The 27,337-nt window shown below is 43.1% G+C and overlaps 1 protein-coding gene across 2 annotated transcripts in view; it reads left to right on the forward strand.

The window, feature by feature from the left end:
• FRY (FRY microtubule binding protein) overlaps positions 1 to 27,337 on the forward strand; it is a 223,475-nt gene that overhangs the window by 2,749 nt on the left and 193,389 nt on the right. For both annotated transcript variants that reach the window (XM_077341830.1, XM_077341829.1), the window contains exon 2: positions 23,561 to 23,748. The gene's annotated coding sequence lies outside the window, so the exon portion shown is untranslated. The remainder of the gene's footprint in view (positions 1 to 23,560; positions 23,749 to 27,337) is intronic.

The raw sequence follows: 27,337 nt of genomic DNA on the forward strand, positions 1-27,337 counted from the left end.
CCGACTGCTTCAGTGACTCCATCCAGCCTGCCATTCTCTGTCGTCCCCTTCTTCTTTTGCCCTCAATCGCTCCCAGCATTAGGCTCTTCTCCAGGGAGTCCTTCCTTCTCATGAAGTGGCCAAAGTATTGGAGTTTCATCTTCAGGATCTGGCCTTCTAAGGAGCAGTCAGGGCTGATCTCCTCTAGAACTGACTGATTTGCTTGCCTTGCATTCCAAGGGACTCACAAGAGTCTTCTCCAGCACCAGCGTTCAACCACATGTGGCTAGTATGGGACAATACCACACTTTTGGAGTTCTGATAGGCCAAAAAGACTATGCAAGTGAACTTCCACTAGTATGCAAGTGAACTTCCACTACACCCCCTATGTCTCCAGACCCAAATGAAGCTCAATAAGGAATGAAATACGGCACTTGGAAAGGAAATATGAAATATTTAATTAAGGGTTAGGTGGGATGACATAATGACCAGAATGCAAATAAAAATTTTTATAGGAGTGCCCTGGCCTGGAAAGTCCAGGCTAGCCTGGTGTCATCTGATCTTGGAAGCTAAGTGGGGTTGGCCCTGTCAGAACTTGTAAGGGAGACCACCAAGTGATACCAGGGTCATGACATGAAGGCATTCATTCATTCATTCATTCATTCATTCATCCATCCATCCATCCATCCATCCATCCATCCATCCATCCATTCATTCATTCATTCATTCATTGTGACGTCTCAGGGCAGTGTATATAGGGATCACGTTTTAGGCAGCTCATTGTTGCTGGCCTTCACTTGAAAACCCAGTGCAGGATTTCTCAAGCAGGGTTTCATGAAACCCAGGGGGGGGGGGGTTGGCAGCCCTAGAAAGGTTTCCCAAATGGGTGGGAATTATCATCATTTTGGCCCACCCCTCCTCCCAAAATGGCCAATGATGGGCCAGGAAGGGGTGGGGAGGGGCTCTGGGTGGGCATGTACACAGCTATAACCATATTCTGCATAATTAAATACACCACTTCTGGGGTTTCTCAAAGCCTGAAGAATATTTCAGGGGTTTTTCAATGGTAAGAAAGTTGAGAAAAGCTGGCCTAGCAGAAGAGCTGTGTTTTCCAAACCCTATGGTTTGTAGGTCAGTATTGTTATTTCCACCATAATATAGATGGCTGAAAGTATGTGTGTTGCCTATGGCTAGCAGTGAATGCATAGCTGAGATGAAATGGGAACCTGCAGAGTCTTAGCTCTGTGAGGGTCCTGGTGGTGGGGGTCTGCAAATCCATTTGTACACTAAGCATTGTCATTTGTGTCTCTTGTGACTATGTATTTTCTCAATCAGTGGATACAAATAGTACAGCTACTATTGTGTGGAGATCTATTAATTTTTTAATGCTAAAACATTGGGAACCACTGCTGTTTACTATATTGATATATATCATATTCTGAAAGCTAAGTCAGCCTACCTTTGGATATTTAAATCTTATGACTGGAACTGTGAACAGGCAAGGCAGATCTTTCTATAAATCTGAAAAGAGCTCCAGGTTTTCAGAAAAATGTGGAAAAAAACATCATATTGTTAAAAAAATCAGAAAATGATTAAAGGAGCATCTGTACCTTTAAGCAACAGATTCCATCAGTGGCTGTTATTAGGCAACCACAGTATTCCAATGTGGGTAGCTTCTCTGACAGCATTCTTGGCCTTTTGGCCCCACCTGGAGGTTGGCAACCTTTGACCTAGAATCAACCTCTGCGTGACTTGATACCACCCAACTTGCATGACTCAAGCTGACTGGGTGATTTTGGACCAGTCACATACTTTCAGCTTAATCAACCCCAGAAGGTTGTGCGGATAAAAAGGAGGATAAGATAATGTAAGCTGCTTTGCCCCCTACCTGTGGAGAAAAGCAGGGTATAAATAAAATAAATAAATAATAAATGTAGCTGAAGATGGGAGACAATTAAAATGTAGGTTGGTAAATGGTAAATGCTGTGGGGTGTGTCAGAATTCTAGACTTGTAGACCAGTAAACTTTTTTTGGGAAAGTTTCTTTATTCTCATGCAAAAGCATCTAACAATCGAAATAGGCAGAACTGGAGACGGATTCACATATATAAAACACAGGAACATCCCCTTCCCTTCCTCCCATGGGAAGGTGATGACTCGGGTTTCAAAAGAAGACTAAACATTCCTCTAATCAGGGTACCAAGGCACAAAATGGCAAACTAAATCAAAGGGAGTGTAATATCTCAACACAGCCATGTTGTAGGAAGCAGTGGCCACAAAGCACATAATAGGGAATGTGGCCTTGAGGTGCGAAGGGAACCAGCACTCGGGAACATCACAGGTCAGGCAAAGCAGACAGCTCCAGACGTCAATCACAGGAATCAATTAAAAACACATGGCAGAATACACAGGATTCTGAGGGGGGTGGGGAGGAAATAGAGTGGGGAGAGGGTACATGAGAAGGTTCTGAGGTTGTTTACCTCCCCAAACCTCAGACTTCCAAGTTTCCCCCAAAAATCTTCAGGAATTTCCCAACCTTGATGTGACAACCAGTCCCCACTTGGAGCTTGGCAATCCTAGAAGGAGAGAAGGAGGCAGGAAAAGGGGAAAGACTATGGGGGATTTGAGGAAAGGGAAAGAGGGAATAGTGGAGAAGAGGGAAGTGAGATGCCTCTCAGTGTTGTCAGCACATAGGGTTAGGAAATACCTGGAGACTATGGAAGTAGAGCCAGGAGTAGGCAGGATTTGGGGTGGAGAGGGTCCTCAGTGGAGTATAATGCTAAGGAGACACCCTCCAAATCAGCCATTTTCTCCAGGGAAACCGATCTCTTTAGTTTGGAGATGAACTATAGTTCCAGGGGATCCCCAGGTCCCACCTGGGGGCTCACATCCCTACTTGCATCTCCAAGTTCCCACTTCTCCCTCTCTCTCTCTCTCACTGATAACCAGATAGACTTCTTTATGCAGTCTGTGTATGAAAGAATATGCACAGAAGTGATTTTGCAAATGAAGATTTTAACAAACTGAAGTGTTATCTAGTACAGTGGTCCCCAACCTTTATTAGGCTGGGGACCGGCAGGGCATTGGGCCGCGCCCGCAGGGACCGCGCGGGCCACGCCCACGAGCCGCGCCCGGCCGCGCCCGCTGATCGGGCCGCGCCCGGCCGCGCCCGCGGGCCGCACCCGTGGATCGGGCCGCACCTGCGCGGCCCGGCCCTGATTCCCTCTCCCCGCCCTCCCCGCAGTAAGAAGCTTCCCGGGCCGCAAGCTTGCGGCCTGGGAAATTTTTTACTGTGGGGGGGGCGGGGAGAGGGAGCTGCGGCCCGGCGCCATGGCCTTTGCGGCCCGGCGCCGGGCCGCGGCCCGCAGGTTGGGGACCACTGATTTAGTAGGCAAAATTTACAAAAGAATTATGTTAAACAAGCAAAATCCTTCTTTGGTAACTAACAGTGATTTTGGGGTGTTGAGGGGTTTTTTTAATAGAAAAAGCAAATGAAATTAGTTTATACTGTTTATACAAAATTAGCTGAAACTACCCAATTGCTGCATCTGTGGGCAGTTATAGTGCATCAACTGGAAAAAAAAGTCATGCAGACTGGAAAATGATAGTTGGAGAAACAGTCTTCTGTTATCTTATCTTTCTTCCTTGAAAACCACCCTAAGATATGAACAAAATGGTAGGGAACAGGACGAGGGGGGGTATCCAACTCAGTCCTCTCCCTAGGATAGCATTACCCTCCCCCAAAAGATCCTTATCACAGAGCCCCTGTTTCACATGTAGATGACTGTCAGGATTGGCTCAGTGCCATCCTAAGATATGTAATTGAATTCATTCCTATCAGACATATATTACGATCTTGTAGCCACACTAGTTGAGTGTCACTCTGACTGCCTGTTTTAATTATGTATTGAGTATGCATGCATGGAAAATAATTCTGTGTTTCAGCAGAAGGACCTGCAAAGCTGCCAGCTATTCTAATGACATCTTGCATCATTTTAGTTGCATAGCGGCTGAATTCATCCTAGGATGACCAACACTTCTTTCTGTTGCAAAAGCCTTACGTTGTCTAACAGTTATTAAACATAATTTAAGAGTGGTTAGATTACAAAAGGATGTTCAAATAGCAAAAAATATCAAGGAATATCTGCTTTATTTATTTATTTATTTGTTTGTTTGTTTGTTTGTTTATTTGGTAATCACCTGATTCTTCAACTAATTATAAAACAGAACTAAAGGCACATTATTATAATAGGTCGAGTGTTCTAAGGCAGCAGTCCCCAACTTTTTGATGGTCAGGGACTGCCTCTGAGGGTGGGGAAGAACCGGTGGCCCGGGTGCCACGTATGCGCGTTAGTGCGCCCTGGTGGTGAAAACGTGCGTGCACGGAGCTGCCGCACATGCACGTTTTAAGCACCAGGGGAGCTAACGCATATGCATGGCAGCTTCGCACATGCGTGTTTGTGTCTGCCGGCATGCCGGCAGCCACGCCCGTCTCTTCCCCCCCCCCCCCCGTAGCAGCAAGAAGCTAGCCGGGCTGCGAGCGAAGCGGCTGATTTGGCGGCCGCTTTTCTTGTGGCCTGGTGAGCTTCTCGCTGCGGTGGGGGGGGAGAGGCAGGCGTGGTCGCCGGCGGCCCGTTACCAAGGCCTTCGCGACCCGCTACTGGGCCGCAGACCGGGGGTTGACGACCCCCATTCTAAGGAATGATTACAAATCCTAGTGATTTAGGGGTATACGGGTACAGTACATCTTATTTTACTCTTTGGGTGGGCACAGACCCATCTGCCACGTGGATTCCTGTCACCGAGGGTAGGCCACACAGTGTGAGAAGTGAAGAGTGTATTTTGTCCTCACTGTAGTGCTGTTCCTCCATGCAGCATTTTACTTTTCCTGAAAGAAATGAAGGAACCTAGCAGTATTGGGAAGATAAAGGAATGTATTTTTTAAAGCAATTCAGTTCTGTGTTGACTGTTATCTTCCCCTAGGGCATAAGTTGAGTTGCCCTTATTTTCAGGTAGGGTGTCAAAATCATGAATGGACAATGCTATTTCATCCTCATCAGTGACTTTAATCAAGCTTAAATGTTTACAAGAAACAATCTGAATTGTTTTAAGAAAAGATAGTATCAAAATTAGATACTATTTTATTTTGAAGATTAGATGGTTATTTTTGAAGAAGAAGAATTGTTATTTTTAAATTTGGAAGCTTTTGCACATTGATAACAAACACCTCTCTTACAGAAATAATAGCTTCTGCACGTTTTATCACTGGGTTCTTTTAAATACAACACCACACTTAGTCATAGTAGCAAAAGGGGGCACTGCAATTGAATGGGGCATGTGGGCCAAGCTTGGAACACTACCATTTTGCAGGCGCCAGCTGCTGCTAACTTTTAAAAGCATTATGTGTAATAAATTCATGCATTACATTATAGATGGGTTGTATCTGGGTGTGAGTTGCAAGTTCCCCTCAGTTCGTGTGTTTGGTGCCTGGTGTTTGGATTAGGACCACAGCACATAGGAAGTCAAGGCTGCAGCCTTCCTACTCCATTCGATTTTCCAAACCTGAATCAGCCTCAGGAAGAATTCTTTGCCCTGTTGGTCTATATGTGCAATCTTTTGCTACCAGTTTTTATGCACTTCACCAAGTGGCTCCATATTAAACTTTTTAATATAAATCTGCAAGCAGTGCCTCTAGGTATTGAGATTTTATTAAAGAATAAACTGGCCAGGAATTCTGGGATTTGGGGGGGGGCATCATCTGCACATGGAATTGGGGTCACTGTAGATGGGCAGGTAGTTGTGAATTTCCTGCATTCTGCAGGGGGTTGGACTAGATGACCATGGAAGTCCCTTCCAACTCTATGATTCTATGAATTCCAGGTGCCAATCTTTTTTGTTTTTAATGGGAGTGCATGAACATACAAAGAATGTTTCTGAAGACTATAGTGCCTTAATAACTAATTTGTTAAGCCATAGTTCAAAATATTTAGATTGTTTTTTTCTACAGGACATAAAACTGTAGAGCATCATATATTCCTAGTGATAAGATCAAAATATTATATTATAGAGTATAAAAAAGTGAGAGTAGTCCAGAAGACAACTAAGTGTACATAAAAGGTAAAGGTATCCCCTGTGCAAGCACCGAGTCATGTCTGACCCTTGGGGTGACGCCCTCTAGCATTTTCTTGGCAGACTCAATACAGGGTGGTTTGCCAGTACCTTCCACAGTCATTACCATTTACCCCCCAGCAAGTTGAGTAATCATTTTACTGACCTCGGAAGGATGGAATGCTGAGTCAACCTTGAGCCGGCTGCTGGGATTGAACTCCCAGCCTCATGGGCAGAGCTTTCAGACTGCATGACTGCTGCCTTACCACTCTGCACCACAAGAGGCTCTTGCATCACAAGTGTACATATGTTCCATTAAAATAAATGAGACTGAAACACCACATTGTGTTGTAAGCCTGTGTTTTTCTAGACAGTGGATTTGTGCTAATTATAATAATTGATTTGTTGGTACACAGAATGTACTCTATTTTAAAAAAGAAATGGTAATGTGATACACTGCATCACTTTCAGCCAAACCGCATGAGCCTGACCCCAACTGGAAAGCAGAGCGGGTAAATGGCCCAATGTCACATCTGAGTGGGAGTAATGTTGTTATTTATTACATTCCTCCAAGAGGTCTCATGGCAGCATACATAGATTTCTTCTCCCCCTTCCCCTGTGGGGAAACCCTTTAACATGGGTTAGGTTGAGACAGTGAGGTCACTTAGTAAGCTTTGTGACTGAGCTGGAAAAATACAGGGGTGATATCCTGGCCTTGTGAGCTAATGGATAATGCAGTGCTGTTTGAGACAAACCAGGATTTGAATGATTGTCTGCTAGCTGAAACTTTTTTCACCATAATTCTGAATTGATGCACAAAACCCCCCTCCCCCACCCCACGATTCAGCTAAGGACTTTTGGGTCCAGTTATATTTTGCAATTAAAAAGATGTAACCTTTCAATGTTCTAATACTTTTGGAAGTGGCTATCTTGTGGTTTCTTTATGTCTATTGCATAGTTAATTCTACATTTCAGTGGAGACATAATAAGTTGATACGGCTTCAATTAGGCAGCTATATATTTTGCTGGCTACAGTGGTACCTTTTAAGGCTGGCATTTACACTCTTTTTTCACCAGAACATATGCCCTAAGGGTTCCTTTTTTAAAGTGGCAGGCTGTACCTGGAAGTCAAATTATACTCAACAGAAGATTATATTCAGATTATATTCACCAGACATTATAAGTGCTCTTTTGTCTAATGAAGAATCCACACAATAGAACATTGTAAATGTTTTGCATTGAAGTCGATTGGCTGAGAGAGGGAAGGGAAAGAGGAATTGGAACTAGTCAGGAATCCTAGGTTTGACGGGCTGATCTCATAGAATTCATTAATAATAATAATTCATCTTATTTCCCACTCTTCCCATTAACTCAGGGTGGATTACAATATATTAAAACAATCCATTCTAAAAACCAGTATAAATATTGTTGTTAGTTGTGAAGTTGCGTCCGACCCATCGTGACCCCATGGACAATGATCCTCCAGGCCTTCCTGTCCTCCACCATTCCCCGGAGCCCATCTAAGCTCACACCGACTGCCTCAGTAACTCCATCCGGCCACCTCATTCTCTGTCTGCTGATTTCACTGGGCTCCACCCCCCCAAATCTCAATAAATTTTCTGTCTGAAATTTTGAGGAATTTCCTGACCCAGAGTTAGCAAACCTACTGATGACAAGTCTGATTCTGTTGTATTCAAGATGATCTAAGTAGCTCTGGATCTCTTTGCTCAGCCAATTTGAACTGGCTGGTTATCCTCAGCCCTAAAGAATAGAATCATAGAATCATAGAGTTGGAAGGGGCCATTCAGGCCATCTAGTCCAACCCCCTGCTCTACGCAGAATCAGCCCTAAGCATCCTAAAGAAGCTTTGGTCCTGGCCCCTACCTAGTGGGATGAGCACCCAGAAGAGCTGTAAGCCCTTCAAGAACTCCTCAGTCCTGCAGGGCCTGCAAAACAGAGCTCTTCTACCAGGCTTTTGCTGGGGCCAGTAAATGACTAATGATATCATCAAATGTATTCCCCTTATTCAAGGGTCGGTTAAACCCAAAAAGGTCCTTTTAATCCGGGGTAGTCAACCTGTGGTCCTTCAGATGTTCATGGACTACAAATCCCATGAGCCCCCACTAGCAAATGGAATTGTAGTCCATGGACATCTGGAGGACCACAGGTTGACTACCCCTGATCAAAAGGACCTTTCTGGGTTTAACCAACCCTTGAATAAGGGGGATACAGAAACTAAGTCTTCTAGCTGATGTGGGTTGATGTCATTTTAATTGTTTTTAATGGTTCAGTTAGTTAATGCATTATTGGTTTTTAGTGGTAAAAATTGGTTTTTAATTGGTAAACCGCTCCAAGTGGCTATATATTTGAAGGGGCGGTATAGAAATTTAATTATAAATAAAATTTTAAGGCAAGAACCTTCATTCTCAGTAAGTATCTAGGGAACTGGAATGGCATTTTGCTAGGATGCAGTTATGTTTCATTTTATATGTTCTTTTGTTTATATGTTTATAAATGGTTCTCTTGTTTAATTGCTCTTTTGGTTCAGCTTCTAAATCATTCAGATCTCTTGCTGTGTTTCCATGGAAGCTTATTGCATTAATAAATATAGAATAGGCTAGACAGCAGGTGAGTAACTAGAAAGGTATACATAGATCTAGTATCAGATGTCTGTAGGTAACTCAGGAATACTTATTTGATTAGTTATGAAGGAAGAAGTGGCAAGACAAAAAGCCATCAATGTAAACCCCTTGGAGTGAAATCCGCTTTGGGCTTATTTGCATTGCCACTGAAACAGTAGCTAGCTCAGTGTCCTTGAAAGGAACTAGCCAAGTGAAACATAATTCGGATCTTGAAAACTGTCTAATAATTTTGTGGCAAGAAACTAATGCAACAGTTGATGCTAATATTGGCCTTTGGATTTCACTTATTTAAGATAAAGAAATGAAGTGTGATGTTGTCATGGTGACCTGCCTAATAAGAGGGAGCAAGAAGAACCACGCTGCTGAATAATTGATGTGCTCCTAAGATTAAGAATCATTTACATGCTGTTTTCCTTGATTGTCTCGCATGTTTTAAAACCATTAGGCAGCATGCAAGCAAATTTTGTGACTGGTTTGCAAATGCCATTTTGGTGGGTCTGTAAATGACGTCTTTATCAGTGCAAATTACGTGTATAAGGTGACCCCTATACAACTGCGTGTGTGTGCAGTAGCTGGAGGCTCCCTGCTTGGCGGGGGAGGACAGGAACAGCCTAAGTCTATCCTTGTGCTCCTAAACAGGTTTTGCACATGCTTTAGTGAATCAAATTATGGAACCGAGCACACACAGCAGCTGTTCCTCATGCATTTAGTTCCTTGTCTAGCTGTAGACCCTCCTTCTTTGGAAGGATCATATTAAAACCCATAACTTTACACCAGTTTAATGGAATATACCCTCTCCTGTCACATGATATAACCCATGTGTACACACACATATGCACACCTAACCAGTTCTACAGAATAAAACATAACTGGCAAAGCATATATTTCTGGTTTGTTGCATAACTATGGAAAGCCTTAAGCGCTGAGTCTGGTTTTGAAGCCGTTTGGTAGCCATGTTCAGTCACAGCGTTTGAGTCCCGGCACAGGTAATCCTGCTCCCAAATCTACTTCAATGAGTGTTCTGCATTACAAGTGCTCCCTTGTCTTTTCCTGAACGGCCTGTTCTTTATTGAAAGCAATGATATCAAAGTTTTCTTTAGAGAAAAAGAGATAGGCAAATGGGGCAGCGCTTTAGAGCTCTTTGAATGAAAGGAAGCATGGTTTGGGCTTCGGCTGAAATGCAAAGAAAGAAGATTTAGAATCTCTCTGGTTAATCTGGTCATCAGTTCTTAAACAGAAAAATATTCAGTGTGAGTCCTTTTGATGCCTTTTGATAAACAGACTTTAATTACTTTCAAATATCACATTTAATATCCTGTGACAGGGCAGCAGAAAAGCCCACTGGTTTCAATTTTGGGGCGGAGGAGCTGCTCAGATGCCCTTTTCTAATTCAAATGAAAACTTGGGCAGAAATTTTTATCAGATGAGACCAGAAAATGAGACCAGAAAATATGCACTGTTGAGCATATTTATCAGCTTTTCTGCCATGTCTTAAAAGATAAGAAGTGGCAGGGTCTTAGGCTTTCATAGGTACTTATATCCCTTCCTGTCCATTATGCTGTAAGGAAATATGGAGAAGGTCCATTAATAACTTTTTAAGCTTGGGGTCTAAAAGGTTCGGTCAAAGCCCTGCTGGAAATTTTTCTTCTTGTAAATTTATACAGGGCTTGTCTGCCTTAATAGTCTTCAATGTTATTGGAGATGGGAAGTTAGCCAGTAATATCAACATCCATATAATTTTATCACCTAAGGTCATAGCAAAATATTACTAAGCCAGTGGTGCCATATCCAGTTAAGCTGCTCGTTTATAAATAATTGAAGTCGGGTGAGCTATTTCTAAAGTAAGTGATATGAGGGCATTTTAAAATCACCATACTCTGGAGATGAGCTATAATTCCAGGGGATCCCCGATACTAGGTACTTTTACATGTTTTTGTTCAGAGCCAAAGCATCGGGGAAGGGGGGCAAAAGAAAAATCGACATTGGGATGCAAGTTCAGTATTTGTGGCTGTAGAGCAGGGGTAGTCAAACTGCGGCCCTCCAGATGTCCATGGACTACAATTCCCATGAGCCCCTGCCAGCAAACGCTGGCAGGGGCTCATGGGGATTGTAGTCCATGGACATCTGGAGGGCCGCAGTTTGACTACCCCTGCTGTAGAGATTAGGCAGGAGAAGCTGGAACCCATTTTCAAGTGCCTACAGTCCCGAATGTGCTAGCACACCAGCAGTTAAGTTCCTATTCCTGAACAAATCTCGTAAAGAGTAATTAAGAGATTTCTACCCACACCTCTCAGCCACTGCTTTCACGGCAAGCAACAGCAAGACAAATGTACAATTAAAGAAAAGGAATCAAATCAATAAGACAAGGGAGTTAAGAACATCAGCAAAACTCAGCAGGATAATTTGACATCCTCTCTGTGTTGGTACACGAAGGCCATATTATAAGATTACTTTCAAAACCTTAACAAATTAGATTAGAAGCTCATGTTGTGGTGCATCATTTTAGTAGATAAACTACCTTGTAACCAGGATACGGCTCAAACCTGGAGACTATGAAGCATTCCAGATACAGGTGCTTTGACAATCGGGTGACTGAGACTCTTTCCACACTGGCACAGATGTGCTGGGCTGCAGCTGGGTGTTTGCAGTAGGGCAGCTTGCCCCGCTGTTTCCTGTATCCCCATGGGGGACTGTTTTTGGCGGCATACCCGTCCGCCCCAGATTTCTGCCTTCACATGAGGCAGCTGGGGCAGACAGGGTTTTTTTCCTGTTTAGGAATGCAGTAGCAACACCACATTACTACACAAACAAACAAATGCCCCAGGTGGCTCGGTAGCACTGCGCAGCACCTTGGAACTGCCTAGGGTATTTTGTGTCCCTTTCAGGATACTGTAGTCGGTCCTGGCATAGGCCCCATTGGCATCCTGGGTAGAAAAGGTAACATGGAAATATCCATGTTCCCTTGACACGGGGCACCAGACGCTGTGAATCAGGCCAGCTCTGGGCTGGCGCCGATATCATCTGGTAGTAGGGATTAGCCCTGTTGCCAGACCGGCGTTGTAGAAAAGGTCTGCATGGAAAAAAGCTGCAGTAATGCTGACCACTTAAATACTACATCTCACCTTTAATAGCAGCTACATACCAACTTCCTCCACGGATATAAAGGCACTGTCCACTTTTGCAGTTACACGGACGATATATGAAGTGTATTTCAACTAATGGGCACATTTTGATTGCATCTTTCAAATATTTTTTTTAATAGAAAGGTATGTTCTAAAATAACAGAGAACACTGCAAAACAAACCAGGTTGTTGTTTTGTTTTTTAAATAAAACTGCAAAACAAGCTAGGGTTGCTTTTTTAAAAGCATTAACCTTTCTCAGAAAAACTGGCTATGTATGTAACGTAGAAAATGAATACTCCAGAGGGTGGACTCCATGGTGTGGCCATTGTACCCCACTGAGGTCTCTGTTCTCCCCAGGCTCCTTCCCAAACCTCCAGGAGTTTCGCACCCTGGATCTTGTAACCCTACCTGGCATGTTTATCCAGCTAAACATTAACTTGGTTTGTTTCTGGTTTGCTTATTTTTTATAACTTCAAACATTGTTCTGGGAGCAAGTAGCTTCATGCATGTAAGTTTTTATTCCCATGAGGGGCAGTTACTTGGGGCCTATTGCAGTGCAAGATAGAAAGACCTTATATCCCAGTCGCAAGGATGGATGTGCAGACGGGCTGCAGACATACATACATATACATGCACGGTTATTTGTGAACAGAACCTCTTGGTGCTGCTCCCCTGTACATGCATTGCTCAATCCCCTAATACAGGGGCTCGCCAGTTTATTTAAACTTATAGACTGCCTCTCCGCTCAAGTGGATTTATACTTTTTATCAGGGCCTAATTATGCTTTAATGTAGCATTGGGGTCATGATTTCAGAGTGATGATCTTCTGGCACAGCTGTCTTACAAAGGGACAGAGCGGTTACTTTATGATTCTCAAAAGTACCAGCTTATGAGTACTTTGTGCAGCCAGCCTGTGCTGGATGTAGGAAGAACTAGTATCTGCTATGCATGTATAAGTTTATATATTTATTCAAAACTGGCTGAGTAATGTAATCATCCATGCTGTGCGTACCATTCAAGAGGTTGGATCTAGACTAAATTTTCCAGTGTTCCTCCTCCTGCTGCAGCCTACCAATCTTTACAAAATGCTTCTCCCAGGGGAAAGGGAAAATGAGGAATGACATGGTCGGTGGGTGTGTCTGCTTTGACAGGTGCAATTGGTGGAAACTTCCAGTTTAGGTTGGATCCAACTCAAGATGTATATACCTTTATAGAGTTAAAGCAAGTTTTGCATGTTTGGTTAGAAGAGTAAAAACATATCCGTATAACCTGTTATGTGTGGCATGGGGCAAGTTGGCTCATCTGTTTATGAAGAAGGGGTAACTTAGCTTGTCATAGAATTATGTTACTGCTCTTAATTGGCATTTGGGCGTTAACCTAAATCAGTGGTCCCCAACCTCCGGTCCGGGGACCGGTGCCGGTCCGTGTCTCAGTCAGTACCGAGGCCGCGGATCCTCCTCGTCCTCCTCCCTGGCTGCTGCTCATCTTTGATGCTCTCCGATGGCCGCCATGGCTGAGGCTCCCCCTCGGCATGGCACTGTGCAGCTGCTGCTGGCAAGAGCCCCCCAGTGAATGGCGGGAAGTCAGGGGCGCCAGCGTGAAAGCAAGTGGAGCAGGGCTCAGGCAGTGGCAGCAACGTCCCTCGGCAAAAGACTACTCCCCCCCCCCCGGGCCTCAGTAAAATTGTCAAGCGTTGACCGGTCCCCGGTAATAAAAAGGTTGGGGACCACTGACCTAAATGACATATTAGAACAGGGGTAGTCAAACTGCGGCCCTCCAGATGTCCATGGACTACAATTCCCAGGAGCCCCCTGCCAGCGAACGCTGGCAGGGGCTCCTGGGAATTGTAGTCCATGGACATCTGGAGGGCCGCAGTTTGACTACCCCTGTATTAGAAGCATAGTTGCCTGTGATCAGGGCATACAGTGAACTTGATTCACAGGAGGTTAAATTGCATTGTAGCCTCCAAAGTATTTTGTGGCATTAGCTTATGTCCACTTAAGTAGAACTGTTTAAAAAAAATAACATCTGTGCCCGCTGTTTAGCTTAATTAAGCACAATGGTTTAAAACTATTCTTCTGATAGGTGAAATTGTGTTTTGTTCCTTTCTTGTGAAAGCACATCATTTTAATGTAACTGCAAAAGTGGATGGATATGAGAAACATTTATTTCCATTTCCACTTCTGCTGATTTATTTTAATTTAACCATGGCAAACTAAATCACAGAATATCTGGGGGTTTTTTTTCTCCACCCTGTATGTTGCTCAGCAGATGAACTGTGTTGTCTGTCTTGCCAACTATGGGCCAGGTCACCAACCAATAGTTTGAGGAGCCAAGTAGTGGAGGAAATGATGGCTAGAATTAAGAAGAACATTTACATGCAAGGAAAAAATGAGAGGATGAAAATATATTTTGAGTTCTTTTAAAATCCACACAGTGATAATGGCCTTGAATCTTGAAAGAAAGAAAACTGCTGCTGAAATGTTCTATATTCCAAGTGTTATTTTAAAATCTGATTTTGAATTACTTGCACTGAGGCATTCTGCTTGTTATCTGTGGAGGGAGAGAGAGTTCTTCATGGTTCTTTAAGGGACCTCTAACTTGTAAAAATGTATTTCTACCTCATTAAAATTTAGCCAAATGCTTTGTGGGGTTCTATTATGGTTTGTTTTCGCTATGACAGAGTAATATGGAATATGCACACCTTAAACCCTTCCAGTCTCTTACTAGGCTTCATGATGCTTGTTTAACTGTGGAATCTAAAAACACCTGCTACTACCATATTAGATTTGTCTTTACTGAATTATTTTGGTTAAAGAGCCTCTAGGATACGCAAGTGTGCCTGTAGAAATTGTGTGAGGTCAGTTTTCTCAGGTAGAAAGTGTTCTTGTAAGTTCATTAGAGTGATGAAAGAATATTAGGAATTCATGCATTGATCAGCTTTACTAAGTTTCAAGATTGGTGGTTGTACAGTCCAAGAAAATTCTTATCTGGAAGAGTCTGCTGATAGGAAAAGACTCAAGTCAATCTTTTCTGATTGGGAAGTTCATACTGTAGGCTCTAGAAGAAAGTACTAAGAATCTGATAGTTCTCAGCCATGTGAATGAGCACCTCTTCCATCTGCTGTGGGGCTACATAAAGCACTATATGTTTTGGAGAGCAGCCTATGCCTGGGAGCTCTGACTGGAGGAAAAGTGACTACCAAATTGTTTCAGATAATTCTGCTTTGTCTCTTGCATTTTTCTTAAGTTTTAAAAATGTAAAGTACCATTGGGGAGAATTTGTTGAAGTTTAAGTTAACATAGTAAGGAAGGATACAAATATCATAAATATTTGTAGGAATGCTGGTAATAATGCAATTATCAACCTTTGAAGACTGCTTGTCTTGTAATGGAAATTAGTTCAAATATATTTCAAAAAACCAACACGGATAAAAATGGAACAACTAGTATAAGGAACACTTGATTTATTGATGTACATGATCTAGCAGAAATGTTGGACTGGATGTATTAACTGTGAATATACTTGTAAGCAGCATCTGTGTGATTGTAGCAGATGGTAGTTGACAGTGGGTTCTAATGAATGTAGCCTGACTTTTGAAAGGTGGTACCAGCTGTATTTAGCAAAAAACAATGAAAAAGCTAGCAAGAAAATAGCCACCTGGTGGGTTGTTTTGATGCTGGGAAAGGGTACAAGTAGAGATGCTTAAGGAAGTCAAAAAGCTGTATTCAAAGGGAAGGAGGCAGATGACAGTAAACCAGATTGCCTTGTCTACATATTTCTTTTAAAGTGAGGGCATGTCAAGAGATTTGACAGATGTCCACTTGCTTTGATCACACATCAGTGTCTCCTATACTTCTGACACAGATGTACAAAAGAACCAGGAAGCAAGAGAGACAAGACTTGATAAATGAGGTAGAGACTGCCACGATGGTGGCAGTCTCTGCCTCATTTCCCATACCTCATTTCCCATAGGGACAGAGTCTGGGAATGTAGTATCCTCTTTTTCACCCCACTAGGCTCTCTCTATCAGATCTGTCCTCTTCATCTGTGTCTTCCCTGTATTGGCCAGACTACTTTGCTATGGCTATGCCCCCTGGGATCCTGTGGTAAGTGTTGGGCTCCCTTCCAGACAGAAAGTGTGTATTAGGGACATGGCCCAAAGGCAGTGAAGAATACCCAAATAGCTTCAAATCTATTTCAAAAAGAATCCTACTTATGTCTTCAGTGAGCTTTACTTTTAGGAAAATGTGATTAGAATTTCAGTTTTAAGACATTTTATTCAGTAATTAGGGTAAGCGTCAGTGAGAGATATGCAATCAGTTCTTCCCATCCATTTTAATAGGAAATTGCAGCCTGATTTGAATTTGAGCTGCAGCCCCAACCCCTACCCTTGGCACAGTTGTTGCTGACTGAAAATGCCCCCTGTGCTGTCATTAGCCTTTTAAAGGCGGTGGGGAGGGGAAGGAAATGCACCCTACGTTTTTGTTCTGCTAGAAGGTCACTGATAGCATCTGCTAGGACTTCAAAAGAAAAATAAGACAGAGTTGGAAACGAGTCTAGTGCATTCAGTACATTGTGGTCATGTGTACGTTCTGCTGGCATGTACAAAGCAATTAAGCTATGAGTATGTATGGCTATCGTTCACCTTGAATTGATGTGAAATTTTTGGAGGTTGAATGTCAGTGACAGTGAAAGACTAAATGTATCCAAAAGGAAGTTTTCAAAGTGCTTGGACACCAGGCGTGGGTTAAACCCACAAGTACAATACAGTGAAAGAATGTTGTGTTCTTATGAGCTACATGAAGGAAAAGGAATCTAACTACACATTATAGGAGCTCAGTGAGAGTAAAAAGGTAAAGGTATCCCCTGAGCAAGCACCGGGTCATGTCTGACCCTTGGGGTGACGCCCTCTAGCGTTTTCATGGCAGACTCAATACGGGGTGGTTTGCCAGTGCCTTCCCCAGTCATTACCATTTACCCTTCAGCAAGCTCAGTGAGAGTATGGAAGTATAATTCTACTGTAGCTGAAACAAACAAACAAACAAACAAATTGTAACCCTATTTACACAAAATGGCAAACATATATTGAGAGTATCATGTAGAATGCTTTCTCATATATGAAGTAGGAGCAGCCACCCAATGACTAATAATTCTGTGGCCAAATAATACTGAGGAGACACATGGCAAGATGATGCAGGTCAGAAGCAACAACCTTTCTCTTCTAATGTGTTGTTAGGACCTCGGATCATTAGAAAAAACACTTGGAATGATGGTTGCTGGTCCAAAAAAATTGTTTCACACTCCCAACAGGGGAAGTTCTATAGCAGGAGTGTCAAATATATGGCCCAGGTTCTGGAACTGGCCCATCCAGGGCTCTCATCTGGCTTGCAAGCAAATGGTGTAAGGGAGGGAAGGCAGGAGGCCGATCAAGGAAAAACTCTCTGACCTTGACATCTCTACATTTAATCAACCTACCTGGCAAAATGTCTACAAGAAAAGACAAGCTGCCTACTGCTCTCATTTGGAGGGACCCAAAAAAATTAAAAACTCTCTAACCTGCAGGTTTGTAATCTTAATAACAAGAACTCCTTCAATGATATTGTCAGCCTGTGGAGAAATCAGTTCTTTCATGTGGGCTTTCATTCTGCCCCACCACATCTACAAATATAATACAGATCTGTGGGGACCTGGAAGCCTTTTTCCACTGCCTGCACCTGAAAGAGTACTTTCAGCATGCCCAGGAAAAAAAAGATAGCATCTATACAACATGCTATCACAGAATCTACTGGAGAACAGCTACTGTCCAGCCAACCCACCAATGAACAGAATGCTGACCACCACATACCATCATAGAATCATAGAATAGAATCATAGAATAATAGAGTTGGAAGGGACCTGATGGGTCATCTAGTCCAAACCCCTGCACTATGCAGGACACTCACATCCCAATCGCTCATCTACTATAACCTGCCACCCCTTTGCCTTTACAGAATCAGCCTCTCCGTCAAATGGCTATCTATCCTGTGTTTAAAAATTTCCAAAGATGGAGAACCCACCACCTCCCAAGGAAGCCTGTTCCACTGAGAAACAGCTCTGTCAGGAACTTCTTCTGGATGTTTAGATGGAATTTCTTTTGAATTAATTTCATCCCATTCGTTCTGGTCTGTCCCTCTGGGGCAAGAGAGAACCATTCTGCTCCATTCTCCATATGGCACCCTTTTAAATACTTGAAGATGGTTGTCAGAACCCCTCTCAGCCGTCTACTCTCTAGGTTAAACAGACAAAGCCCCCCCAACTTTCCTCATACATCTTGGTCTCCAAACCCTTCACCATCTTTGTTGCCCTCCTCTGGACACGTTCCAGTTTGTCAACATCCCTCTTCAACTGGGGTGCCCAAAACTGAACACAGTACTCCAAGTGAGGCCGAACCAGAGCAGAGTAAAGCGGTACCATCACCTCCCGTGATCTGGACACGATACTCCGTTTGATACAGCCCAAAATCCCCTTTTTAGCCACTGAGTCACACTGCTGACATGTTCAATGTATGGTCTACTATCAAAATAATATTACAATAAAAGAGACTCCACAGATGGATGCAATGCCATGCTGGATCTCTATAAAGAATTGCTTTTTCCGTAGTGTCCAAACCGATGTGCTCAACAAACAATACCCTACACAGCAGAATATCAGCCATACTGAAAGGAAAGCCAAAGAAAGTCTGAGGAACAATCCAGGTATTGTAATAAAAGAGGCAGACAAAGGAGGAGCCGTTGTCATCATGAACAGATCAGACTACATCCAGGCGGCTCAGAGACAACCCTCAAATACCACCTTTTATAAACAACTGGATTCAGACCCCACACAAGAATACAAAAAGGAACTACACAAGATCATAAAGGAATTACTCCTGCACATTTAGGAAGGAAACCTTTCAGACGCACCAAAGGAACCTCGACCAGGTACCTTCTATCCTTTATCCAAAATACACAAACCTGGCAACCGAGAGCACCCCATTGTGTCAGGCACAGGCACTGTCACCGTGGGTGTATCTGTATTTATGGACTCTGTTCTAAGACCCTATGCCATCAGTGCTCCAGTTATGTCCGTGACACCAGAGACTTTCTGAGGAAAATATAGTATTTGAATAATCTTCCAAAGAACACTATTTTGGCCACCTAGGATGTGGAATCCCTGTATACCGACATCCCACACAAAAATGGATTACAAGCCATAAGGAATACGATTTCTAATTATACCACAGCTGACTCAGTCACCAAACTGTGCCATTTTGTTCTCACCCATAACCAGATTTGGTGACAAGTTCAAATCAGTAATACAGCCATGAGCAGCTGGATGGCCCCTCAATATGACAACATCTTCATGGCAGACCTGGAGAAACACTTCCTAGACTCCCACCTCTGTTATACCTGTGATTCATTGATGGCATTTTCATTGTCTGGACACATGGTAAAGAAGCCCTGGATACCTTCCACTGGGCATACAATGACTTTCACCTCACAGTCAACCTGACAATGAACCAATCTACACAAGAAATACATTTTCTGGACACTACAGTAAAAAAACACAATGGACACCTAGAGACCACATTATACTGGAAGTCTATTGACTGACAGACATACATGCATGCCTCTAGCTACCATCTTAAACACACCAAATGATCCATTGCATGTAGCCAGTCTCTACGCTGCAATGGTATCTGCTCCAACCCTGCATACAGGAATTCTCATCTGAGGGATCTACAACAAACCTTTTGGAACTTGAATACCCACCTGAAGATGTCAAGAAACAAATGGATAAACCCAAAATGATACCCAGAGAAAACTTGTTACAAGACAGGCCTAAAAGAGACAATAAAGGGTGGTCACATACAGGTCTCAACTCAAAACAGTTCAACGCATCATCAGCAACTTACAACCTCTAAGTCCACTTTCACAAGTTCTGGGGGGCAAACCTTTCCTTGCACACAGACAGCCCCACAATTTCAAACAGCTCCTCACTCACGATAATAAACATCTAATTTGAACATGGATACTGGTACTAGAGCTTGCAACAAACCCAGATGTCAGCTTTCCTGTCACATACATCCAGTCTGTTGTTAGTGAAGTCTGAAATCCAGTTCCCTCCCACTGTTACCCAACTCTAGTGAAAATATAAGTTGATTTGGAAAACACCCAAGAAGGCACATGTGATCTATCATGGCTCATTAATCAGCATTTCTTGTTACTAGCCTGGCTATGCCAAGGGTAAACACAGCTCCCCTCTCAAGTCATAAGGATTAAAGACAAGAAAAGCCAACACTTCTGTAAAACCCAGATATATACAAAACACAAGTAAACATTGCACGGAATAAGACTAGTTAAGAAGTAGCAGTGGATCTACACTCACGGGTAGAGAATCATGACCAAGTGACAGCATAATAACCACATCCTCCATGTAGGCTGAACTCCCCTATAGAAGTCCATGTCATAACATGTTCATGCGTAGAACCCTGTGCACAATCCTGAGGGTTGCTATAGTGATGGTGGCTGATAAAAATAAATTTCATTTAGAACTAACTAGCTGCCGATACAAAAGCAGTGGTGCTGGTCTGTTCTCTAAGGACGTTGTGCAGGAGGGGATAAACAACATGTGCCTCTCTGCAAGGCACAAACAATGTAGTAAGAACACTGGAAATGCCAGCAACATCCACCAATCAGACAGCAGCTGATGATGCCACTGTGAGTGGCACAAACAGGCACAGGCATTCACTGGCTACCAATCCAGCAACTGCTCCTAGAAGCCACTTCCACCCTCCCCTCCAATATGGAGAGCCAGGAGACAAGAAGGAAAAACTGAACAACAGTGCAACTTCGACAGAGGTACATAGACAGATGACCGCACACACCAGCAGAAAAAGTGCTGCCTGCAGGCTACCATCCCTGCTGTGAACCACGTGTATGCTCCCATGAAACAGTATAAAAAGAAAGACAAAAATGACAAGAGCCAGCCTTGAACCCACAGCCTCCACACCCAAGAGCAGAATTGTAACCTCTGGGCCAAGAGGATAAAGTCAAAGGATTCGGGGGGGAGGGGGGGAGAGCTGGATCCTTGTCCTTGTTTACAAGTCAGTGCATGGTTGTCCTTTGTGTTTAGACTCTGGAGATTGGGTACGTGTTAGGTTTTTGAAACCAGACATAACCACAAGGCAAGGACTTTAGTCTCCCCCTTGGGTGTTAGTGCTAAGAGCACTCTCAGTGATGCTAAGTGCCCTCTCTGTGCCTCCCCCACTATCAAGAAGCAATGCTGTGCACATTTAATGTGTGCACGACAGATCTCTGAGATGGAATCCTGTTCTGTGCACCCTACAGGCCTGTGCTTGGCAGAGTGATAGGATATTGACCAGCAAGTTTAGCACAAGGATGGTGAGTTTAGGTTTTTCTGTATTAACCACAAAAGTATTTTTATCATGTACATCAGGGGGTAGTCAACCTGTGGTCCTCCAGATGTCCATGGACTACAATTCTCATGAGCCCCTGCCAGCGTTTGCTGGCAGGGGCTCATGGGAATTGTAGTCCATGGACATCTGGAGGGCCGCAGTTTGACTACCCATGGCTTAGGGACTGTCTAATTCCTGCCATGAACTGGAGCAGCAACTTGTGCTAACATTACTGCACAGGAGGGGGAATGAAGCCGTGATGCTCAAAGGGATTTCAGTGAAATCCTCCTTCCTAGCATCCTAGCACTGGACCCGAATCGTTCCTGGGAGCACGGCCATCAGAGAAGCACTTGTAGGAACTGCTACGAACCATGTCCCTGGAAGGCTTAGTCACACATTATTCCCACTGTCATGGTCAGTTCATAGTCTGAGGAAGAGTGCTTGCACTCGAAAGCTCACGCCTTGAATAAATCTTTGTTGGTCTTAAAGGTGCCACCGGACTCTGATTTTGTTTTGTATTACTGCACAGTGTTACCACAACGGCCCCCAAACTGGGGCACTTTGCTGGTATCTTAGAGATAAACTTAGTTGGCTCCCTGTATGTTCCCCATCTATGATTGAACTGAGATGGTGTTGCAAAAATCAAGTGTATATAGTCCGATGATCTTCTGTTGAGAATCCATTGCAATCAGTGGTCTGGTGTGCTTAACTCTGTCTTGATTTTAGCCTGCATTCAAAACCTAGCAAGATTTCTCTTCAAAGAGACCAGAAGATGGTGCCATAGTTATGCAAGCAATACCTTTGTTCAGTTTCAGAATCAGTGACTTGTGTCAGGCTTCCATAATTAAATGGAATTGTTACAAACAACTGCAAATTTAATCACATTTGCAAATGTATAGCCTGCATATCCATGCTACACCTCCGCCACGCCTTCTTGAAGAAATCTACCTTTGTTGGAAAAAGAATTTGGCACGGGTGAAGCTAGTTTCTGCTTAGTTTTTTAAAAATATGATAGTCTTGCTAGGTGAAGCAATGTTAAAATCTGTAATGGACTGAATGAAAATTGTTATTACCATGGTCCTGGATATTTTATGTTGAAATAAGTTTTTAATACCACTACTATTACTTCGATGCACTTTTTCCTTGGGTATCTGCCCCACCCCTGCTGATTACTTTCTCTAAGCTGTAACAAAGAAAAGAAAAATATATCAATCAAAAATCCTTCCGCATCCACCTTCAGTTTCCCAGGGCAGTGGTCCCCAACCTTTTTATCACCGGGGACCAGTCAACGCTTGACAATTTTACTGAGGCCCGGTGGGGGGGGGGGTGTAGTCTTTTGCTGAGGGATGTTGCCGCCGCTTGAGCCCCTGCTCCGCTTGCTTTCCTGCCGGTGCCCCTGACTCTCCACCACCCACTGAGGGGTGCTGCCAGCAGCAACTGCACAGTGCCACGCCGAGGGGGAGCCTCAGCCATGGTGGCCGCCGAAAAGCACCAAAGGTGAGCCGGCAGCAGAGTGGCAGGGCAGCCCCTGAGGCAGCAGCCAGGGAGGAGGAGGACAAGGAGGAGCTGCGGCCCGGTACCGACTGATCCACGGACTGGTCCCGGTCCTTGGACCGAGGGTTGGGGACAGCTGCCCCAGGGCTCATAAAGACCTCTTCCCATATAACTTCTTCTTGGGGGCTTTATTTTGAGCCAAGACTCATGATGGCAGGCTCAGCCTCAAACCCATTTTCAATTTCAAAACTCCCTTGGGATATAATTTTGATATTTGATCAAACAGAACACAAGCGGTAAAGTACCTAATCTATTATTTACTCAAATGGAAATGTAGGACGTTTGCCTTTGCTAATAATGGCAAGGCATAAAATGCCTCTTTATGTGCCAATAAACCAACAGTCTTCTTTTTACACCCCCCCCCCTTTTGCTGCAGATGCAAGTCAACCAGCTATGGAACTGTAAAATCTAAATTACTTATACAACTTCCAAAACAGCATAGGTGACTTTTAGTACAATCCTATGTCCAGTTATTGCAGTTCGAGTATACTGGTTTCAATTGCCTTAGAGTAATTCTTCATAGGATTGCACTGTTTGTGTGCAACAATTTTGTTATTTTTTTCAAAATGCTTAACAACAAGTATATGGGTTTATTTGTTGTATTTAATTTTAATCTTTGAACATATTCACTCAGAAGGTCAGAACTGCCTTTGAGAGGCAATTGTAATTTATGTAATTGGGTGACCTAAGTTCAAGTATACTGTTATTTTCCCCAGGTAATACAGATGGTTCACAAATGCAAAACAATACCTTTCGTCTCCAGGAAGCAAGCAAGGTAGCATCCATATCATTGGCAATTACGTTTTCTCTGGCTGATCTACAATATGTCGACCATGTTTCTAAAAAGCACGTCCCTCCGTTAACCTGACTAGAAAGACCAGTTGGATTTGTTATTCAGTACCAGGTAAGACTTAGATCTCTCATTTTGGATTCAAGAGTGCTTTTGTTGTAGTATTTGTGTTACTCATAAACAGACTGTTATCATTTCTTAACTTACATCTGAAGTTGAGAAGGCTGGATTTAGAGCAAATATTTCTATACATTTTCCTTCTATTGTAATTGTTTTTCAAAAGGGAAAAAATGATACTTCTCTTGAAAGCCTTCTAATTAATAAAATTATGATTGACTATTTAAAAAGAGTGACAAGGTGTGGGTTTGTGGAGAGGGAGGAAACACAACAATTAGTTCATGATTGAATGGGCACCATGAATTAAAACAAAATAAACTGGGGTAAAATAAGTAATTTCTGACTAAGCTATTTGCAGAGTCTGCTATCTTGGTTTAAACAACTTCAACTTTTTTCACACTGAACTGAACTAAGGGGATGAAATTTACACACCCCATGTTATCTCCCCCTTAGCTATGAAGCCAACCTAGACCGATAATTTAATTCTTGTTCTATTAAGAATCATGTTCCCAGTCTCACCTGCCCTTTGATCATGTCCCCTCCCCCAACTCATTTCGTTCACTGATTCTTATTTTTTAAATAAAATTCCCTCCTTCTCACCTTGAAGCTTTTATGTTGTGTAATTTCTTTCTACCACTCCTTTTGCGTTTTTGAAATTGCATAGTTTCACTTCTATTTCTATCCCTTTCCCTGCTATGCTGAGTTATATCTGTTCATCTTTGCCAGTTGATACCTGAAGAAATGGAGATGTTGTTACTCCCTTTACATTAATTAAGGATGTAATTGCTTCATGCTTTTGTTTTTCATTTTATAAGATGTGCCAAAAATATTTTCACAGTGTCGTGATTGGCTCAGTTGGAGACTTCCTGCTCCTTTGAGCACACTTTCTCTCTATTTCCTTCCTGAACAGCAGAATGACTGCAGACAACAGTTAGACAGTTAGTTAGTACTCTCTTCTCTTTCTAAATATAGTTGTCTGTCTTCTTAATAAAACAGTTATTCATTTAAGCAGCCTAGTCCTTTGCTGCATTTGCAAATTTATATTATGCCAGTAACTGAGAGACTTGATTTGCAAACTGAAGGATGTGGCTTACTTGAGTCAATCCATTTCATATTGGGTTTTCCACTTTTCCTACTGCCTTCAACTTTTCCTGGGTTTATTGTCTTTTTCAGTGTATTCTCATGAGGTGACCAAAGTACAGCCTCTAGTTTAGTAATTTTAGCCTCTTGGGAGAGTTCAGGCTTGATTTGACATTGAATATATTAGAAAGTGTGTTTTACAATTGTCTTTAGTCTTCCTGCAGAAGCTTGGTTGACACTGCTCTCAGGAATAACAATTTTGGTTACTCCAAAAAGCAGTGGTGGTATACAAACAAGAAGAACAAGAACTGGTCAAAGAAGACAGCTTGACAGCAGCAAGTGTAAAAAGACCAGGGAAATTTTGAAACAGTTGTGAAGCTTGCAATATGAAAGCAAGTCTAGACAAGAGCTGCCTTGGTAGAAGGACTCAAAGCTGTCAGTAGAGTAATGTGTTCCTTACAGCAAATAATTTGTGATAATTGTGATAATTAAAGTAGTTAAGTAGTGTTCTGCTTCACCAGATTCTATTGAATCATATTCACTTTCTGTTGGCCAGGAAGTTTCATGCAAATGGATCTAACTATTAAACCTGGAAATCATTGTACATATGCAAAGAAGGGAAACTACATGTGTAATATGTTGCTTTTGTTAGCTATTGATGTCAGAATTTGCAAAGTATCCCATCCATAATGCACTTGTGTTTGCCATTTAACTGGATTCAGGCCAAAACCATAGTGCTAATAAAAGAGTTTAAGCAATCTTGATTATGAAGACTGCATGGCTACATTAGCTACTAGGTGTTTGAGCTTGTATAATGAAGCGATGCTTCTGCAGATAAATTTTAACAGGCAGCCCAGTTCTGAGGGCTGCTGTAGGTAGCAGAGGTGACTGGCTGCTAGTACATCTGAGGGTTCATAGCACAGGCATTCCTCATGAGACACAAATAGCACAATAAGTATGCTGGTGACCATAGCCTACCAGCACCTACCAACCAGGCAGTGGTGCTTGAAGATATCCCTCTGAATGGAAGGCATAGGAAGGGACAGCCAATCACCACTTGCCAATCCAGCCATTGCCCCGCCCCTCATGGAGATCCAGCAGAACCAGTGACAGTGCAACCCCCAAGTAAGGATATGGCCGGAGCTCTCCCCCCCCCTCCAGCCCATAGGAGAAGTGCATCTGTGCAGCTGGCAGGGCTCCTACCCCTCTACCCACAAGGGTCTGATTGGCAGCAAAAGTGCTGCCTACACTCAACCATCCATGCTTGGGTGTGGGAGCCGTAAGTTCCAGCCAGGTTTTTGCCTGTCTTTGTCTTTTTCCTTCGCATGACATGAGGTATCCTGCTGGGTGGGCCTGGCTTTAGTCAACTCCATATGAAGACAGCCTCGCTTTGGGTTTAGCCAGTTTTGTCAAGGCGGTGCTGAGGCTCAAGTAAGGGAGATGGGGTAGGTGAGTGCAGACTCCAAACTCTGGACTGCTGGATTACCCTTCAGCATATTGGTAGTTCTTCAGTTTGGGCTTCCAGAGATGGGATTTCTGTAGTGCTGCAAGGAACTATGATTGGAGGTACATATGGGGGGAGGTGAAGAGCCTCTTGTGGCGCAGAGTGGTAAGGCAGCAGTCATGCTGTCTGAAAGCTCTGCCCATGAGGCTGGGAGTTCAATCCCAGCAGCCGGCTCAAGGTTGACTCAGCCTTCCATCCTTCCGAGGTCGGTAAAATGAGTACCCAGCTTGCTGGGGGGTAAACGGTAATGACTGGGGAAGGCACTGGCAAACCACCCTGTATTGAGTCTCCCATGAAAACGCAAGAAGGCGTCACCCCAAGGGTCAGACATGACTTGGTGCTTGCACAGGGGATACCTTTACCTTTATGGGGGGAGGTGCTGCCACTGGTGAAGGGGATGATTGTTTGCAGCTGTAATGTTTTTAGTGTAGATTCCAGGGTAGAAAATTAATAATATGTAATTCCAAAGATATTGTGCGTGTGAATAGGAAAACTTTATTTACAGTCATTTAGACCAGAACAACAAATACGAAATAAAATGCTGAATGCATTTAAAACCCAGAATCACGGTTAAACCATAATTTATATAAAATATATAAACTTATGACTACTAACATAACTCTAGCTACAAAAAAGGCAAATGTCTCTTTGAGATAGCAGCACAGTTCTGTAAGAGTAATAGTTAATAATGCAAACTTAAAAGGACTCCAGGGAATGGTAGAAGACAGGAAGGCCTGGAGGATCATTGTCCATGGGGTCGCGATGGGTCGGACACGACTTCGCACATAACAACAACAACAATAGTTAATAAAGGCAGTGAATTTGTTTCCGGTGTTTTGTTTTGTCTTGCCTTTGAAGAGGCATAAATCAGGCAAGAAATCAAAGGAAACCAAAACTACTGTAGCTTGTTCTGTATGTTTACTTGACTGTGTGTAATCTTGTCTTTGCAGTGGCAAGTGGGACTAGATTTCTTTGTATCATGTTCAATTTTTACAGAGTAAG

The sequence above is a fragment of the Paroedura picta genome, chromosome 6 (assembly GCF_049243985.1).
Source record: "Paroedura picta isolate Pp20150507F chromosome 6, Ppicta_v3.0, whole genome shotgun sequence".
Taxonomy (NCBI): Eukaryota; Metazoa; Chordata; class Lepidosauria; order Squamata; family Gekkonidae; genus Paroedura; species Paroedura picta.